Genomic DNA, 19,073 nt, shown 5'->3' on the forward strand with positions numbered 1-19,073 from the left:
AGATTCTTTTATTTTTCCTCACAAGCAATACAAATGGCCAAATGCTTTTTTCTTCAACTTCTCTGCAACACAACATTGTAATAATTACGTTTAGGTTAATTTTTTCTAAATTATCTTGCAACATACTGAATTTTTAAATTTTAACTTAAAAGATTTCCTGTTCCTGGATCAGTATTGTTAGCAGAAAGTAAGCAGAGTTAACTAACATAATAATACCCATTAATATTTTTTATGACATCTTATGGTGTCATATCTATGATCCTGTGGGAACCTATAATGAATTAATTATCTTTTGACTATGCTTTAATTTCTTCTCTCAAAATATGGAATTTTCAATATTGCTTTTGAATGTTATTTTGCTGATTAATATTTTGATAAGCATAAACTAAGTAAACAATAAGTCTTAACTTTTTGACCATCTATCTGCATACACATACACACACAACATTTATATGTATACTCATCTCCCAGTATTTGTGGGGAATTTGTTCCAGCCTCCCCACTCCTGTTGATTCCAAAATCAAGGAATACACAAATCCCTCATATAAAATTGCATATAATTTGCACATAACCTACATAGATTCTCCCATATAACTTAATTAAGCTTCAGATTACTTATAGCTAATGTGATGTGAATGGTACACACATAATTATCATGTCATATCATTTAGGGAATAGCAATAGGAAAAATCTGTGCATATTTAGTACAAACACAATTTTCCAAATAGTTTTGATCCATGGTCTGATTTCAAGAGATGAGGAACCTGTGGATATGGGAAGTTGACTGTATGTGAGAGTATATGTACATAGCTATGTTATATATATTTGAAGACACAAATGTACATATGTGTAGATTTATATATAGTACTTTATCATCAATAGCATCTAATCTATAAGAATTTGGTTAGCACTTATAACTGTATTTAACATTACAGGATATGGATTAGACAGAAAAACACCAAAAATAAAAGTCACAGGCAAGAAAAAACAAATTGAAGCATTGGTATGTATGGAAATGGGCACATGCTATCTTGTTTGTAACATTATCCCAAAAAGAAGATCAGGAGAAGGACTTTGAAATTGCAGAAAGTCAGTTTTTATTTGTTTTATATAATCTATAATTCCATTTTTTATAATTATTGTTTGTCTCATTTCATAATCACAAGTCTGTTTGCAAAATAAAAGTATATTCTCTGTAATTTTTTTCAACTTAAGTCTGTCAAATACTAAAAAAAGAATGCTAAATTTCCTATGAAATGTTGTGTTTTCATCAATGTATCAATGTATTTCCACTGAATAATTCTCATAGTAATGGTACTCAATATTTTTTAAATGCAATAGCTAAGATATTTAACTTGCTGCAGTGCATTCCTTTCTTGTCATTGCAAACCTTCACATATAAAGTAATAAATCACACACACTAGCACACGCATGCACATACACCAACATTACACTGGCTAGGAATTTCAGAGGCCTGCACTGGAGCTCCTGCTGTACTTGATTCCATTATGCATTAACCCCGTGTGAAAACATAAAATGAAAAGAAATATTTTTTAAGCTCGTGATTCCGTAATGTGAATTCAACTTTCGTTTCAGGATTCTGGCCAAAACGGTTGGCATCATTGCTTTCGCAGAACACTTTAGAGACAAGGTTTGTCATTTGGGTATGGATGATTATTGTAACCGTGAATATAAGATCATCTGTTAGCACCAGTGTGTGCCAGGTCTCTGCATGACCCGATCTGGAGGAACTTCAGAACAAGATTTTGGCCCCAAGTGGAAGAGCTGATATGTGTAGTAATTTTTTTTCTACTGTGTTTAGAATAGACACATCACTACCCCTAGAAATGACCCCTGATGGTAGTTAGAATATTCAGGATTTTGAGCTTTCTCTTTACATTAGACCCAATATATATTTTTCTCACAATTTTCCCAAAACCCTGAAGAGTTGATATGAGCATGGATATTTGTTACAGATAAGAAAGCTGGTGATTGGAGGAAGTAACAGCCCCATCCTTGGTCAACTTAAGAGAGACCTGTCGCCAGAGCTGACCCCACCTGCTTGATTTCTTGAGTAGTTGGGTCTCTGCAGTGGATCTAATGTGAGAATTCTCTTTGACAAGTGTAGCAGTTTGGACTTGTTTGAGCGATGATCAATGCTTTCACTGTATCATGCAAACTTTAACTGCACATGAGGGTTACTCCTGAAGAGAAAATACACATTTCCACTCAGAATTTCCAATGCTCCGCTATACTCACAATTATTAAGTAGTGTTCTAAGTAATGGGAAACATACAGATGTATTTCACGTATTTAAAAACTTTTGATCTTCATTTTGGAAGCTGGTACCTCTGATATCAATCAGGATATGATAGTATTGAAGTAGTTAAAATGAATAATTCATGACCCCAAATTTCACTCATATCATATAATACATTATATTCAAAGAAAAATTATGTGCTGCCGTTTTAGGAGCTTGTTGTTACTTGTCACCTATTTTTCCAAAATCTTTAGTGACCTGGATTTGTGACCTCACTCAGGGTTGCTGTTCAGGCACCTGGAGCAGCCCTCTTGCTGTGTCACATTGGACTTCTGTCACATACCTCAAAAATGAGTTTTAATCTGTTAGAGTCTGTAAACAAGTCAGGATGGCGCCTGGCAAAATGCCAGAGGGAGTGGTTTGTAAAGTAACGCCAAAAAGCCATTAAGTGTGGAGATTCCTTATTGGTTGACTGCTGTATCTAGTTTATGCTAATTAGGATAAGCTGTGTGGAATGTATATATACCCCTCCTGTCCTACAATAAAGGGCTCCTACTCCTGCTGTATCAATCTACACAAGTTGCCCGTCACCCCCCGGTTATTTTGCTGCAGCCGGACTGCGGCATTAATCTACACATTATTTATATTTGTTTCTCTATTGTAACAATCTCTTCTAAGATTATCATGTGAAATTCTGAAGTTTCTGAAGATTAATACACTGGAGAGAAAGACAAAGTCTAACTTTTGAATGTCTAAATGATTAAATAATCGATTCAAGTAATATTAATGCCAAATTTTACTCCAACATAGTATATTGAAGCAATATTTAAAAGTCAGACATTATCGTCAAATGATAATCTTCCCTGAACAAAGTAGAGTCTCAAAACAATGAAGATTTCATGTTGCTTTGGAACACAAAAGTGATAGAATTTATATAAAGTTATATATTATATAAAATATCTTGCAGTGGCAAACAGTATCATGAAACCATTTTTAGTCTTGCCCTTTTCCAAATATTTTTATTCAACAATATCAGAGATAATTAGAGTAAGTATTGTGATTCTGAAATATTTGTAATGTTTTGAATAACCAATAAAAAAATAAAATTAAAAAAAAAAAAAGTATTGTGGATTTTGCATTTTTTGTGGTCTCATATCAAAAATCAACAGCATAAACTGATGGACAGGCAGGGGAAACCTGGCAGGCACCAGGCACCACATGCTCATGGCCTCTCCAGGCCGATGCTGCTTCTCTGGTTTCCAGAATCATGTGGGTTTTAGTTGTCGATCAACAGTGTGATGCTGTCACCTCTTCAATTTAATAAATCTCCTCTACGTTTTGAAAAGTTGTCAAACTCAAGAATATAGATGCAAGTTTCTCAAATTATAATTTTCACCTGAAAACTGAATTTTTATATTTTTCAATGAACATGGTGGATTGTTTTCTTGACATGGGCTTGCTCAGTTCTTTTTTCATGGATGAGTTAAATTAACAGGACAGTGGCCCCCATGAAGCCATCGTCACATGCACTTTACAATTTGCTCAGTCTCCTTCCCAGAACCTTCCCCCTCCCTCCCCTCCTCACCCGGTCTCACTGGGTTCACTCTATGATCCCCCCTCTATGGTTATTTTAATTAGTGCATTATAACTGCACACATGAGCGGAATCCTTCAAAATGGTATCCAGTATTGCACATGGACATGGCATAATTTGGAAATTACACTCCCCAGAACTTCCCCACGCCCTCCCCTCCTCCCTCCTTTTTAATCCTCTGCTTAGTTTAGTTTGAGAAAATATCCCACAAAAGTCTCAAGGATGAGTGGCATAGTTTGCTGTCAGTCAGTGACTTTTTCAATCAATGGAAGTTCTGTTTCTCTTTTGAAGAAGCAGTTATTGCGCTGGACCCCCACGGCCACTCCTTGCTCCTTCCTGAGATGACTGCAGTCCCATGCTCTGAGTTCTTGCTATTTTGGTAAATACAATATTTAAGAGCCACATTGTGGTCCAGGTAGAATAAAATTAATATTTTTATTAAGTAAAGTTTTTGTTTGTTTTTACTTCTGTATGCAGCTGCTTGACTGTCAAAAATTCAATGACTGCTATTGCCACTCAGCACTGCTGCCTTGACCAGTTCCGTGTACTACTGCTTTCGCAGCTAGACAGGGAGAGCAAGAGCAAGCCTGCCACGGCAGGGCGGTTCTTCAGGGCCACGCTGAGCTCCAGGGCTCTGCACAGTGCTCTCCTGGGCCCAGGGCTCTCTTTCCGTCACAGCCTTGTCAGTTCTGCTCCTACAACATTCTCTACTCACGCCTTCCTCTCCACAACCTCATGACTCACTCCAGCCCTCGTTCCCTGTCCTCATGCCCACACCGGCCCACTCCCCAGGACCTTGTCACACTGCTCCCAGCTGTCTTCCTCACCGACACACAGCCATTCCCCTCGAAGACTCACGGCCATGCGCTCAGGCCTCAGAACTGAAGGTCTCGCTCTTCAGCAAGAACTGGAGGACTTCCAACGGTCCAGTTCCTGCCTGTACATCGGAGCTCATCTGCTTCCACGTCAGCCCTTAATGCAAGACGACGTCCAACCAGAGGCAGAATCTCCCAGTGTTACTGAATCAAAAGCTCACCACTTAGTGGTTATGGAGCTTCTGTGCAATAATCTGTTTGGGACAGCCTGTGCCTCCATCTTCCTGTCAAACTCACTCAGATGGACAAGTGCTCCTGAACGAGCCGTGTGACATTAGTGACTTGTTCTTGTTTGGGCTCTTTCTCATGACCTTGGCAATTTGATCTGAGCTCAGATGTCCTCTTGGCTGATTACACAACCTATCTGGGTTCTTGTATTAGGCTCAGTATGTCCAGGTAGTTATTCTTTTAAGGCAGGATTTACTTATTTCTTCATTTATTTGGATTCTGACCATATGCTTTTCAAGATGAAAAGCACTAGGCATTTGTAAACTGATTATTGCTTTCAAAACATGTGGAAGAAAAGACTGATTTGTTCTCTGGGCTGTGTGCTCTGAGAGAGAGGGTGTACTTAGATATTTGGGAGTTATAAATAAATAGAGCACATCAGAGGGAGAAACTGTTTTTCTTATAGTTCAAAATGATTGAGTCTCTTGTTCTGCCATTACTGCTAGTTAACTGGGGGGAAATCACACGGGCTGAGGCAAATGGCAACTGGGCTCAAGCTTTCCAGAGTGCTCTTATCTGAACACTTAGCAAGATTTAGCATAAATAAATTGAGATCCATTTTACAGTTTAAAAATCATGCCATTGATGTTCTGCATTTTCCCCTTAGCCTAAGTACCAATTAAACTAAATGTTACTACTTAATGTAGATCTTACTATGGCAAAATTATATTTACACTATTTACTACACTCATAAATAGGTGAGATGGCATCGTTATTGAAATTATTATTAGTTTTAGAGTATCTCTAAACAATTTACTTCATGACAGTTGAGACCAAATTACCACCTATTTAAGTGCTCAATTTCTTTTTAAACCTAATTATCTTTTGAAAAGTGAAAAGAAATGAACTTTTAGATTATTTTCAAGAGATTTAAATGAATCACAACACAAATTGTACTCCTCTTTCTCATTAATCTTAGTAATAATTCTTATTAATTCTGGTATTCTACTAATATTCTATGGTTGTTTTAATTAAGAAAGGTTTTTTTTTTTAGGATAAAATGGCACGTTTCAGGAGCAAGTTTAATAAAACTTTAATAGCGTAGAGAATATTGATTTTTCAGTAAGAAAAGATGATAATTTTACTGATTTTTTATTATTACAATTATTATCACACTTAATACACACATGTCTCTCTATTCTTGATTGCTAAGCTTTCATAAGAATAATTTAAATATTTGTGTTATCTACTACAGTGTATGCTTCAATAGCTGATGTTAAAATTTGCATAAAAATTTTATTATTGCTTCCTTTCAGTTAAATTTACATTGGTTTTCCAGTAGCAGCCTTGTTATATTTTCCCTTGTTGCTGATAAAAATGAACATGTGCTGTTGAAAAATCAATATAATTTATTCTTAAACAACCTGTGACAGAGCTCATGTGCTCTGACACAGTCTTCCCGTGGGTCACTGTTTGACTATCTCAATGTGTTCATTATCAATAATTACAAGCTTAGTCTTCCATATCTTTGACAGATATAAAGGCTCTCCCATGTTAAGCCACAGAATGAAACGTATCATCTAGAAATGAATAATTATTGGTACAGTTAAATTAGAATTGGAGTTAGCTATAATTGGAGTTAGCTACTCACAAGTTTTGAACCTCAGAATTCAAGCAACCACAGATGAAAATTGTGTAAAAAATATAATTAGTGAGTACTGAACACACAAGGACTTCTTTGTTTGCCATCGTTTCCCAAATCATACAGCACAACCATGATTACATAGCATTTCTGTTGTATTAGGTAAAGTCCTGTACAGGATGTGCTCAGGTTCACAATGTCATGCTGTTTTACAGCAGAGCCTTCAGCATCTGCACAGTTTGTTACCTTCAGCAGAGCCAGTCCTCCACAGATGCTGAGGGACACCTGTAACGGTCGCTGTTGGCTGGCTACTCAGCTTCCAGCTCCACATTGTTAGCAGGACCTGATATTGTTCATATATCCACCCCTCCATCATCCCTGGTGGGAATCTCTCAGACTCCATCTGGGTGGAACTCACTATTCACTAATTAATAGAAGTGTTCTGGTGAAAGGACTAGTGGCTCTTGACAAGTGTCTTCCTATGGTGGAGCTGTCCTGTCAGAATGTCATAAGTCAGAAACGCTCCAGCTGGCCTGCTCCTAGGCTGAGAAGCCCAGGCAGTTCCAAAGACGGCAGAGTAGGGACCACACACATAAACAAGAAGTCCTCGATTTTAATTGTTGACAAGAGTGACTGGATCAAATAAGCCTGAGACCAGCTTCCTCCCTGAACATACTATAAATCATGATAGTCCACTTTTACTTGCAGCCAAAAGATTCTAATTGATAGAGCAAACTGAGAGCTGACCTTCCCTTGTTTTACAGATAGTAAAATGGGCTGTCCCAATTTGAGGGACTGTGACACAAAGTCATGGTCAGAAGAAGGACCGTGTTCTCCACTTCTCAAACTAGTGCACTGTCCATTTGTCCAAGAGCCTTTGCCCTGAATGTCATGTGTTGTATCAACAGAAAATAATAGCTTAATAAGAAATGACTAGAGGAAGGAAAATCAACTACAAAAATGACTCAGGTTATAGGGGTGGTGGAAGGAAGTCTGGGATAACCTCAGTGCATTATTTCTCCTACATTATTTTGAAATTTCTCATTATAAGACAGAAAGATGATATATATTCAGGACTGAGAAATGCACAAAATTAGTACATAGGAAATTGTGCACTAAGGGGATCTCTGGATAGGTAGAAACTTAGCATGTGTAAGATGCTTCTCTGGCTATGCTACTGTTCTCACTTTGAGAGCTACAGCTTTACTACACAGATAATAATAGAAAACTATTCGGCTACTAGGACTTTACCCAGTGTAGTACAAAATTAGGTCTCTTAATTATTGTTGTGGTTAAACAGTGTCCCTCACAAGTCTCAGAACCAATGACTGTGCCTTTATTTGGGAAAGGGATTTTCACAATTAAGTCCTGAATCTTGAGAGGAGACTACCCTGAATTTAGTGTGGGTCCTAAACCCAGTGGCTAATGTCTTTATAAGGGAACGAGGGAGGTTGGGGATAAGACTCAGTGGAGACAGAGCCCAGATGATCAAGGCAAAATCAGAAGTGATGCTGCCACAAACCAAGGAGCCCCTGAGCCCCCGCTGCTGGGCGGGCAGCACCCGTGCTCCCCTGAGGCTCCAGAGGGAGTGACTCCTGCCCACACTGTGACTCATGACTTCTGCTCTCCAGAACCCTGAGAGAATAAATTTACTTGGCGTTAAGCTACCAAGTTCGTGACAATTTGTTAGGCCAGCCCTAGGAAAACTAATAGAGTTGCACCACATTCCCTGAAGATAAATAGCACAATTTATGTTATAAAGTTTCTATTCTTAAAGAAAAATGAAAGGCAACAGGAAAATTTTGTATCTAGCCCTATTTACCTTATAATTTATTGAAAATTCAGGAGTATGTCTCTATTTTGTGTCACTTGAGGGCATTACATATATTTCTACTTTAATTTTGATTAATGCAAAGTCCACACTGCTCTCCCAGGTGGTTATCCAGAGCCTGGGAAGATGACTGATTGACAGCCACACAGAAGGTGAGGGTCCCACAGGCAACACCTCCCTATTAACGAGCTCTGTCACCACTGGAGTTCCCAGGGGAAAGCGGGCATAAGGTGACAAATCAGGGGTCTCTCTTTGGAAAATAAATCTACTAACATTTGAGGGGGTCACCAGCCAGGCTGACCTGGGGCTGAGCTGGGGAGCTCTCTCAACCAGGGAGCTAGGCACTGGGGGGAGGAAATCCCCCTTCGGGAGAGTCCATCCAAAGCTGGGAGGAGAAGGTCTCAGTGGTGCTCCATGATCTCATCCTCATTCTCTTCTTTGCCTTGTTATCACCACAAAAAGCTTTTCTTGGTTGCTTTTGACACTTTAATAGGAGCAAAAAAGTTCCACTCTAGAGGACTTGCCATCATCCTGCAATGCCAGGCCAAAGAGCACTGGAGAAGACCCTCAGGGGCACCACCATTTCCTGTAGGGGGATGGAGGAGCCTCCAGGTACACCCTCTACAAAGAGGTCAAGTATGTCATTGTGAAAACAAGAAGAAAAGCAAAAGGAAAGGGATCAAGTCAAGGAAGGTGGAAGGGAGGGGAGGAGGGAATCTCTCTTCCACGGTCTATTATCATAGACTTGATGATTTTCACAATGACTCTCAAGAAAACTCTTAGTCGATATTTTTGCAAGTCATCACACTGGTTATAATTTTTGTAACTCTGTTTCTTGTTGGCATTTCTGGAATCGAAACACAGAAATGGGCACCTGTTGAGAAGCTCAGTGTTGACTGCAGACTTTTTGACATCTGGGAAGAACTATCATGAAGGATTGCTGATCTACCATTAAATAGCAGACAGAAGTGTTATAGAAATAAGATAAAAAACTGGTGGTGTGAAGCAAAACTGCCAACTCTCAAGGTTCTTGCGGTAAAAATGATTCTTCAGCTGTTCAAAAAGACACAGGACTATAGTTAAATACAAACTTTGCTGACACACATGAACTTTAAAGGTGTCAGAAGCTGAATTCCAAATGGAAAAAAGAATAGAAAAATCCAGAGAAGATGCTTACAGGTTAAGACATTGTGTCCACCTTCGACTGGTGCCCAGGCTCACATCTTGGCTGCATAGACAACAATCAAACTTGATTCTTAATCAAGATAACATAGATGCTAAAAGTAGTGCAATGTGTCCCTAATCCCCAACCCAAGTGGTTTTGGAAGCTTATTTTGTCTGGTAAATTTTGTAGCAAATGGAAAAACCAAAGGACAAATTATAATGTGATTGCAGTGACAAAAGTCTTTGACAGTTCACAGGAAAGTTAAGTAATAAATTTATCCCTCTCATAAGAAAGAAATGGAGGTTTTTCAAAATATAATAGGGTCAAGCTATTTTATATTATTTTATTTTTTTAGACATATATCTGCTATCAACAGTAATCACAATAGAAATTTTTTCTAACATATTTGGAGTATTTATGAAAATACACTTGATTAAAAACGCCTTAGTAAACTCAAAAGAATAAAATTATAAAAATTACGTTCTATGGCATTAACACAATATAATTAAAATTTATAATGTATACAATTAAATGTCCTATACATATAAGAGTAAATAACATATTTCTTAATATCAGTTATAACATATGATTTAAAAAGGAAATTTCAAGTTAAGTGGCAAAATATTTGGATTTTAATGAAAATAAAAGCAAAACATGTTAAAATTTGAGAGACACTGATAAAATTTTGCATAAAGAAATATGTAGCCTTAAAATATTTTTCATGGGGGCTGGGATTGTGGCTCAGAGGAAGAGCGCTTGCCTTGCATGTGTGAGACACTGGGTTCAATCCACAGCACCACATAAAATTAAAATAAAGATATCATGTCCACCTAAATTAAAAAATAAATATTTAAAAATACTTTTCAGGAACAATAAGAGGAAAAAAAAAAAGATGAGGGCAAAGAACCCTGGCATTCAGACACAGAAATAAAACACCATGGAGCATTTCTGTAAAGACAAACTAATGAAGTCAGAAATCAATGAAATGAAGAAACTAGCATGAAATTTAACAAAACCAAGAGCTCCCTGTGAAAGAGTGAATAAAAGAGACCTCTGGCAAGCTAAGTGAGACAAAGGAAAAGTGAATCAAGGGTACAAAGAGGAAAATGGACAAGATATAAATATGAATAGAAAGATTATAAATAACTGAATGCTAATATTTTTATAGTGCAGGCAAAAAAATGAGATGTATCTAGGAAAATATAAAACCTCAAAATTGTCAACAGAAAAAAAAAAGAATACTTGAAAACTTCAATAAGACAGTGTGCTCATCAACCAAAAGCTCATTTATGGGGGATTTCATAATAAAGTTTAACAAAATTTACAGTGACAGTGAATAATAATAGGTAGTCCCAGGAGTAAAAGTTTAGTTAAAAACTATGGATATGTTTCTCAAAATGGATAGATTAAGGGACAAATATCACTTGATTTCTTTAGAATACTGAAATAATCATATTGTTGATAACGTTCAACACCCTGTATGAGACAACTATTTCTATATCAAGAATAGAAAATAATTTCCTTTAGTTAACAGGGTATATACCAAAATTTATTCTAGTTCCCACAGAAGCAGCAGACATCATCCATTTACTATTGGAGCCTTGGCTGGGATGCTATCAAAGTCTCCACAAAACACAGGTCCTGGGAACAAAGACCAGGAAAGGAAGAAGGTGCCATCATCTGTATTTTCAGATATTACGATCACTGACATAGAAACAGTCACTAGAAAAACTGTTAGAAACAACAAAAACACCTAGCAATATTATCAGATACACAGTTTGAAAAGTAACTTCTCCATGCCAGCAATTCTTAGTGAGAAAATAAAATATAAATGCCTTCATAATAACAAGGGAAATTTTGAGATGCTTAAGGATTTCCTTGAGGAGTATTTTAACCTTAAAAGAAGCAGAATAAAAGGTTCTTCGATAAGTTGCTAAATAATTCTATAAAAGGAGAATCAACCAAATGTTTCGGGCTCTTGCCTTACTAAATGTTATATGCATAGTATGGTACCCTGGTGAAGTAAGCCAAATGGTGTGTTCGTGGTTCCAGAGCAACCAGTTTACATAATAGATAATTCAAAGGTGAACATTCTCTGTCTATGTATTAAATACATGTCACCATAATGATGAAGAGAAGGCTTAAGAAGACTTGTGAAAACTGGTTCTCTATATATTAAAAAGAAAATTCTTAGATCAACATACAAATCTAGATACTACATAGATGGAAAGCAAAAATCTTAAAGGAAAACTATAATGCTAACTGAGTGATTGTGGGAGGATATATTTCTGGTATATGAGGTGGGTAAGTACTTCTTAAAGGAAATGATCAGAGCGTGACCCAGGACAAATTTGGGTGCTTGCGATTTGCAGATTTCTGTTTACTGCAGGACTCCAATGTGGAGTTGACAGGCAGGTGACAGAAGTGAAAAACACAAAGTGTAAGACAGAAGTAAGACTAATGCTCCAAATAGACACGTCAAGCTTACAAAACTGCAAGAGGAAATGCAGGAATTGCAGTAAGAAAACGGACAAGCAGCATTATCAGGCAATTCCTGCACAAACGTAGCCCAAAGCAAACCTGTATAGGAAGACAGTCCAAAATAACTGAGAACAGAATAACTTTACATCCATATATTTCAGAAGACTACTAAGTGATGGAGTGCACTGAGAAGCATGTGGGAATACAGGGGCCCTCGGGCATCAGAGGAGGTGTGGAGCTGCCATTCTGGTCAGCCATCTATCACACACTTAAATTAAGGAGACACATGTCTTTAGTACAATGTTCTGCTCTCACTCCTTTTAGGTAAACTCAAAAGTTCCTCACAGGGCTGAGGTCTTAGCTCAGTGGTTGAGTGCTTGCCTCGCATGCCTGAGGCACTGGGTTCCATCCTCAGCACCACATTAAAAAAAAAGTAAAACAAAGATATTGTGTCCATCTACAATAAATAAATAAATAAAATTTCCTCACACTGGGTCATAAGGACATAGGAAAAAAAATCTTAATTACAGAATTATTTGAGGTAATGGGAAGTTGCTACCAATCTAGTTCCTTTCACTATGAAAACATAAAAGTAGAGTAGATGCAAACTATGGGGATTCATGCAGCCTTTGGAAGCCAATGACAAAAAGAACACAGAAATGCAAACAGGTCTCAGCCTTCACACGGTGTGAATGAGAATAAGACACAGATGAGGACTATTACACGGGGGTATTCCTGTGGATCAACAATGCAGTGAATGTACAAGAAATCAACAGTACGTGTTTACACGAATCACACAAATAGAAAGACTGCAGCCAAACTCACTGTGATGGTGGCCACAGTTGAGGAGGATGAGTGGATCAGGGAGTGGGAATAAAACAGATTACAGACAACCCCACACTTTCAGGAATTATGGAAACCAGTGATGGCAGCACCCACCGAGTGAGTAGCGTGATCCTTGCAACCTTCGCAGGTGAGCTGTGTAGCACCAGGGAAAGAGAGAAAGCAGGAAGGGAGGGAGCGTAGGAGGGAGAGAGGGAGGGAGGTTCACCTCTAAAGAAAAGCTAACTGAAATTCCAGCAGGTCAACCTGTTGACAGGCACATGCTCACCGCAATCTGCAGGTGCTCTGAGTCAGTCTTCAGCCCAGCCGCCCGCAGTGCGGCACATGATACCTCTTCACATAACTAAGGGCGCTGTCGTATTTCTGTGGTGAGGAATATGGAGTGGCCATGAGTGCTGGTGTGATTATTAATAATATCAATACTAAAGGTTACCCCAAAGCTGAGTCTGTGGTTAATTTCGTAAGTTTATGAGACCAACTCCAGCTGTGATGTAGGAGTAAACTGGGAATAACGTCTAGCTAATGTTCAGCTCCACATTTACAGACTCAAGACACCATCTTCAAGATCATGCACATTTTTGCTTTGAAATTCATAAAGCTTCAAATAACAGAGAACTCAATTAGGACAAAGAACCACATGTCAAGGGTCAAGGCAGACCCTGGTGGATAGTCATCAAGAAAAGGGGATGACCTGCACCAAAAAGGGACTCAGTCCCCACCAGCAACGGAAGGGGCTTTGAAGAGTCTTCTTTAGGGCCAGATGATAAGTTAGTCCACCTGCTTCCCTGACTTCAGCCTGTGAAACCCAGAGACATGCTGGGCCAGGCTTTGGACTCACAGAACTGGGAGTTCACAGGTGGGTACTGTTTGACCCAGTGCCTTTGTTGCAATTGGTTACTCAGCAGTGGAAAACCAGACCTGTGCCCCAGAGATCCTCAGCATTTGAACTGCATAAAATATGTGAATCTTGGGGAGAGTGATGGGTCTGATCAGGTCAGTTTACTTGCAAGATGGAACTGGGATAAGACAGGGGAAAGGTCACTTTTTGGCCCACATCAGAGAGTTGGCTGACTCAGCTCAGAGACTAGAAATTGTGTAGGAGGACAATCTCTCTGAACCTTTCTGAAGCCATAAGATTAAAGGAGGATTCCAATCTTTTAAAAATCAGATTGAATTTTAATCCTGTAGTGTACTTGGTATCTAAATATGATTAACTTCATTCAAAGAAATTAAAAAGGAGAACTTGGGAAAATAGTTTATTTTTATGCAAATAATTGCAAATATCTCTGTGAGTTTGTGTGTGCATATCTGCCTGTCTCAATAAATAAATAAATAACCAACCAAGCCAAGCCAAATGCCTTGCTTCCCTCAGTGTTTTGTGGCAGGGATTTCTCTATTTCCTCTAGAGGTCAAATTATGTCTGATAATATTTCCAAGTTTAAAAAAAGGGGCATTTGCCATTAAAAGAAGTGATTGCATTGAGCTTCAAAGGCTGCAGTTCCCTAAATCAATGACCTACTTTCTAATCAATACAGTCGTTCAGTGGTGGTGCCTGGTCTGCAAGATACAATTGTTCAATGCCAATTAAAATGTTCCTATTGTTTATTTTAAAATAAGACTATTAGATTTAGAAAGCTTTAAAATACCATATCAATTTGAAATAAATATGAGGCATCAGTATTATTTATAAAGTAAAGATGAAAGATAGATATTTATAGTGAAGTACAAAGTATTATTTACGAATAAGTTCTCAGTGCAGCATTTTCAAATTATAGGCTACACATGAACAAGTGTTCATTACCTGGGCTATAATATATAACTTTAGGCTAATGGGGGAAAAAAAGTTTATTCTCAGGAACATGATGCTATAAGCGTTTCTCTGTTACATCCGTCAGCTATTCCAGAGTTTATAGATGGATCAAAAATATTTTTAAAAACCAAAAATGTACTGAGGATATTCTGAAATTAATTCAAGGCAGTGCATCTAAATCTGTGAAATGAATGTTAAAATGCTCCAGAAATGATGGAAATAATGTCAAAACAGAGTTGTGGTACTGAATATTCTTTCATATTGTCTGACTTACCACATAAAATAACTTTTGAAAATTATTTTACTTCATCCTCCAAATTTGTCTCAAAATTTATCAGAAGTCGGTATGAAATATTTCCCTGTTTTAAAAACTGCAAAATCTGAAGCAGAAGTGACTATTATAAACATATTGTCTTATATTTTACATGCAATTATTCTCTTGGTGTACAATTATTATTTAGAGACAGGAAAATATATTGTTTAAATTATACCAATTTTAAAATATAGTACCATTGTAAATAGTTGTCTTGAAAATGACATGAAAGTAAATAATGTTAAAAAGTGTAATAAATATAGTATTTTTTCTCATAAAAGACAATATTTATTTACATGGGCTAAACCCAGCTCCTAGCAATCCTACAGGTATTTTCTAAGAGTCTGATTCTCATCTTCTGTAAAGTGATAGTTGTTTTTTTTTTTTTTTTTTTTTTAACCTGCTTACTGGATGGTCTATTTTCCAAGGCATCCTTAATCCACATGGACTGTTCCTTCTTGGAGATACATTGGATTTGGGAAAGTTTTATCTGGCCTCAATTCTGATATTAAACAGATCAAGTTTACCTCTGAACGTTCACTGTTGCCTTGAGGTCACCCTTTGCTGACGCCCTCCACCCTGAGGGCTTGACTCCTGGCTTCCCCTGCTGGTGGCTAACTTTAGAGGCACTTTATGCAGAAGGCACAGTGCGCCGTGGGCACTTCCTTCCTTTTTTCATCCTACATAAAAGCAGCTTTTCCTGTTTCATTTTTGTGCATGCGTGCGTGTGTGTGTGTGTGTGTTTCCTGAGCAACTAGCATGGGATAACGGGAGTCAGACAAGTGACAGGATAAAATAAACAATAAAGGGCCGTGGGCTAAGGAAGACCATCCCAGAGCTCATGCGTTGGCTAGAAGGTGTTTATGCTCAAGAAAATGGAACTTCTTCAGATGGCGAAATGAACAAATGGATAAGATGCTTTCATCCAAATAAATACCAGTCATTCCCAGGACTGCACTGCGGGAACTTCCAGCAGGTATTTCAAGAGACACCAACTTTGGAACATGCTTCCCGTCATATCAAGGGTGCACCCACGAAGCATTGAGCCATTATTCAGAGGCTCAATGAGAGTGTTCGACAGAACATTCTGCACAGACATTGTGTCTGCACACACGAGGGACGTTTGGCTTTTAAAGGTCTGTTGCAAAGGTGGCCGCTTTTCACGAGGACACCCTCGTCATTTATTTCCTGGGCTCTCTCGGATGTTTGTCTTAAATGAAGATGGGTACTGCTAGCACCAAAGAGGAGTGAAGCAGACAGAATCAAAGGAGGCTGTCGGTGTCAGGTTACAGAGGATTTCCACGTGAGACTGGTCCCGATTGAAGCTGCACTCTCCTGGCGTGGCCCCTGAAGCTGCACATCATTCTGTCTTCATTCATCCTTTTCAGGGATTTTATTCATCTTTTCCTCCCTATAGGCAGTGCTCATATTTATTTCATTAATTTTTCTATAAACTGTTTCCTTTTCATCTGCTTAGAAAATTAAGGAAAATTTATTAGCTGATCTTATGTAAATTACTCCAGTTCGGTTTTCATCTAGGATAAATTTGTTTTGAATATCTGTTGTGACAATTATATACAGCTACATTTTCAACCCTAATGCATTTTTAATAACTTCCTTCAGTAGCTAGTGATTTGAATTTCAAATTTCTTTCTACCAAGAAGTTTAAAAAAGTATATACCATTTTATAACCGTTTCATATAAAATTGATTTATGCGGCAGGATGTTGCTCACAGTAAACATATCAAATGTCTAAGTGAGACCATCAATACTCGTAAGTTTATAATATGTATGTTTTAGACAGGGCATAATACAAATATAAAGTTGATAAAAAAACTGTATCCTTAGCTTATTTTTCAGAAATTCCTCACTTAGGTTAGAAACATTTTATTTATTTGATTGATCATTTTAATTTATTGCTATCATACATTAGGGCAGATTTTAGGGAAAATCAAAGTTACTGACTAATTACTCATTTAAAGTACTTAAACACTAATAAACCGAATTTATTGGATTATTTGACAAGGGATTTTAATTTTTTCATGACATCTCTGCTGCTTAAAGGATAAAAACCCAGTTCTTACAGGTTCTCGTATCCTTTGCCTGGTTGCTACATCCACCTGGGTCGGCTCATCTTCCTGACAACCTCTCCTTGCAGAGTTTGCCAACACTCGATTACCCAAGTGCTTTCCAAATCACCCCATGGTGTAACTTGTTATCACAGTTTTTCCTCTTTCTTTTTATGCACAATGCATTCCCCTGTGTATTTTGCTTAAAACAGAATAATCTTTAATGAAGCAGAGTAATCTTTAAAGAAGCTCCTAACTGCACATCCTTTGTAAAGCCCTGATTTCCAGAGATAGAATTAACTATTCCCTCATAGTTTTTATTATTCATTGCATTTATTATAGTCAGCTATTTATAAACCCTTTATTTCATCAGATTGTAAAAGCTTAAAACAACAATGACAATAACTGTTAGCATTTATGGACTACGCTACATACTCCTAAATCCTTCAAATGCAGTATCTTATTTTCTGCTCTCCACAATCCTGTGGACAATGACATTTGCTGTCCCTGTTGTGCAAACAAGAGCCTCAGTATTTGTCTTGTCACCAGACCCAGCAGTCTCATAAGAATATATATCATGCTAATGGTTGCATTGTATTAGTAGTCTCACAAAAAGTTATGTAACCCTCTTAATCATGCTGTGCTCATTATTTACGACTTGGGATTAATAACAGTTTCATAATAAAGAGGGCAGCTCCCCGGGCAACGACAACAGTGATTACTCCTAGGGATAGGTACGCCTGCAGGTCACTTATCTCACCCAGGAAAAGAAAATTCTCACATTTAAGGTTTTACTCCAATTTGAATATTGCTTCATGGAAATACCATTTTGATGCCTTGAGGAACAGACCGCATTTGAGTAATAAAGAATGGCATTAAAGAAAAATAAAGGAATGACAAAAGAGAATTTGAAGTAGTGCACCTGCTAAGGGAAAGAGGACCCAGGAACCAGCATCATTGGGCTGGGTCATGAAGAGGGAGCCCAGAGATGTGGCTATGGAAGGCTCAGGTATGAGAACCAGTCAGCCGGTGGAAGTACCAGGCAATGTGTGCTAAAATACAGTTCAAGTATGAGAAGGGGACCTAAGCACACCCTGTTGAAAATCAACCTCAAGATTTCTGACCACTGAGGAACCATGCTCTAACTAATCTTCCCTATAAAGATTGGTTTAAATTTACCAATTCAGTTCACAGTCAATCTCAGAAAAAAAAATGACATAAAATTATTGAAAGGAAACCTAAGTCACTAAGGAAGTGAATTCGCCTTGCCAAAGCTATAAAGTCATAGTAATAAAAACTTTAATCTTCTCAGCGTTGCCACTACAAAGGTAAATTTTAGCTGTCACATCTACTGAGTTTCGTTATTAAAATGCTTTCCACAGCTGCACATTACAGTTGATGAAATTTATTTAGCTACTTATTAACAGATTATTCCCTTAAATATTCTTATTCTCATTGAGTTCTGTTACTGTTTTGTACCTTGATTCTCAGGTAATGGGGGAGGGGACATGGGTGGTTTTGAAGTGTGACAGGTTTTTTTTTTTTTTTTTTTTTTTAAGTTGTAGGTGGACACAATATCTTTATTTTTATGTGGTGCTGAGGATGGAATCCAGTGCCTCCCACGGGCTAGGCAAGTGTTCTACTGCTGAGCCACAACCCCAGCTCAGTTGCAGTTTTCTAACATTAATTTTTGTACCTCCTACTTGTGTCCACACTCAGATTCTATCCTTTTCTTTTTGTTAAAATGCATGAAGCACCCTTAATTCTTCCAAAGACAAGGCACTATGACAAGACGCAGGAGCTTCCTCCCCCTGGTTTTCAGTCAGCTAGACCATTCCCGCTGTGCTTTCTACAGGTGTGCTGCCATTCGGTCACATTTTAAAGACATATCTGCTTCGGGTCTTGGCACAAGACTTCTTGAGAAAGCTCCCTAAGGGCTGGTCTCTTTTTCGCCTCTCATTCTGCTGGAGGTCACTCCACGTAAACGTAGTCCTGATATTTCAATGAAATAGTTGTGTCAGAG

General features: G+C 37.9%; 1 protein-coding gene across 1 annotated transcript in view; it reads right to left on the minus strand.

The window, feature by feature from the left end:
- Dok6 (docking protein 6) overlaps window positions 1-19,073 on the minus strand; it is a 363,063-nt gene that overhangs the window by 206,784 nt on the left and 137,206 nt on the right. The gene's annotated exons all lie outside the window — the stretch shown is intronic.

This window comes from Callospermophilus lateralis, chromosome 17 (assembly GCF_048772815.1).
Source record: "Callospermophilus lateralis isolate mCalLat2 chromosome 17, mCalLat2.hap1, whole genome shotgun sequence".
Taxonomy (NCBI): Eukaryota; Metazoa; Chordata; class Mammalia; order Rodentia; family Sciuridae; genus Callospermophilus; species Callospermophilus lateralis.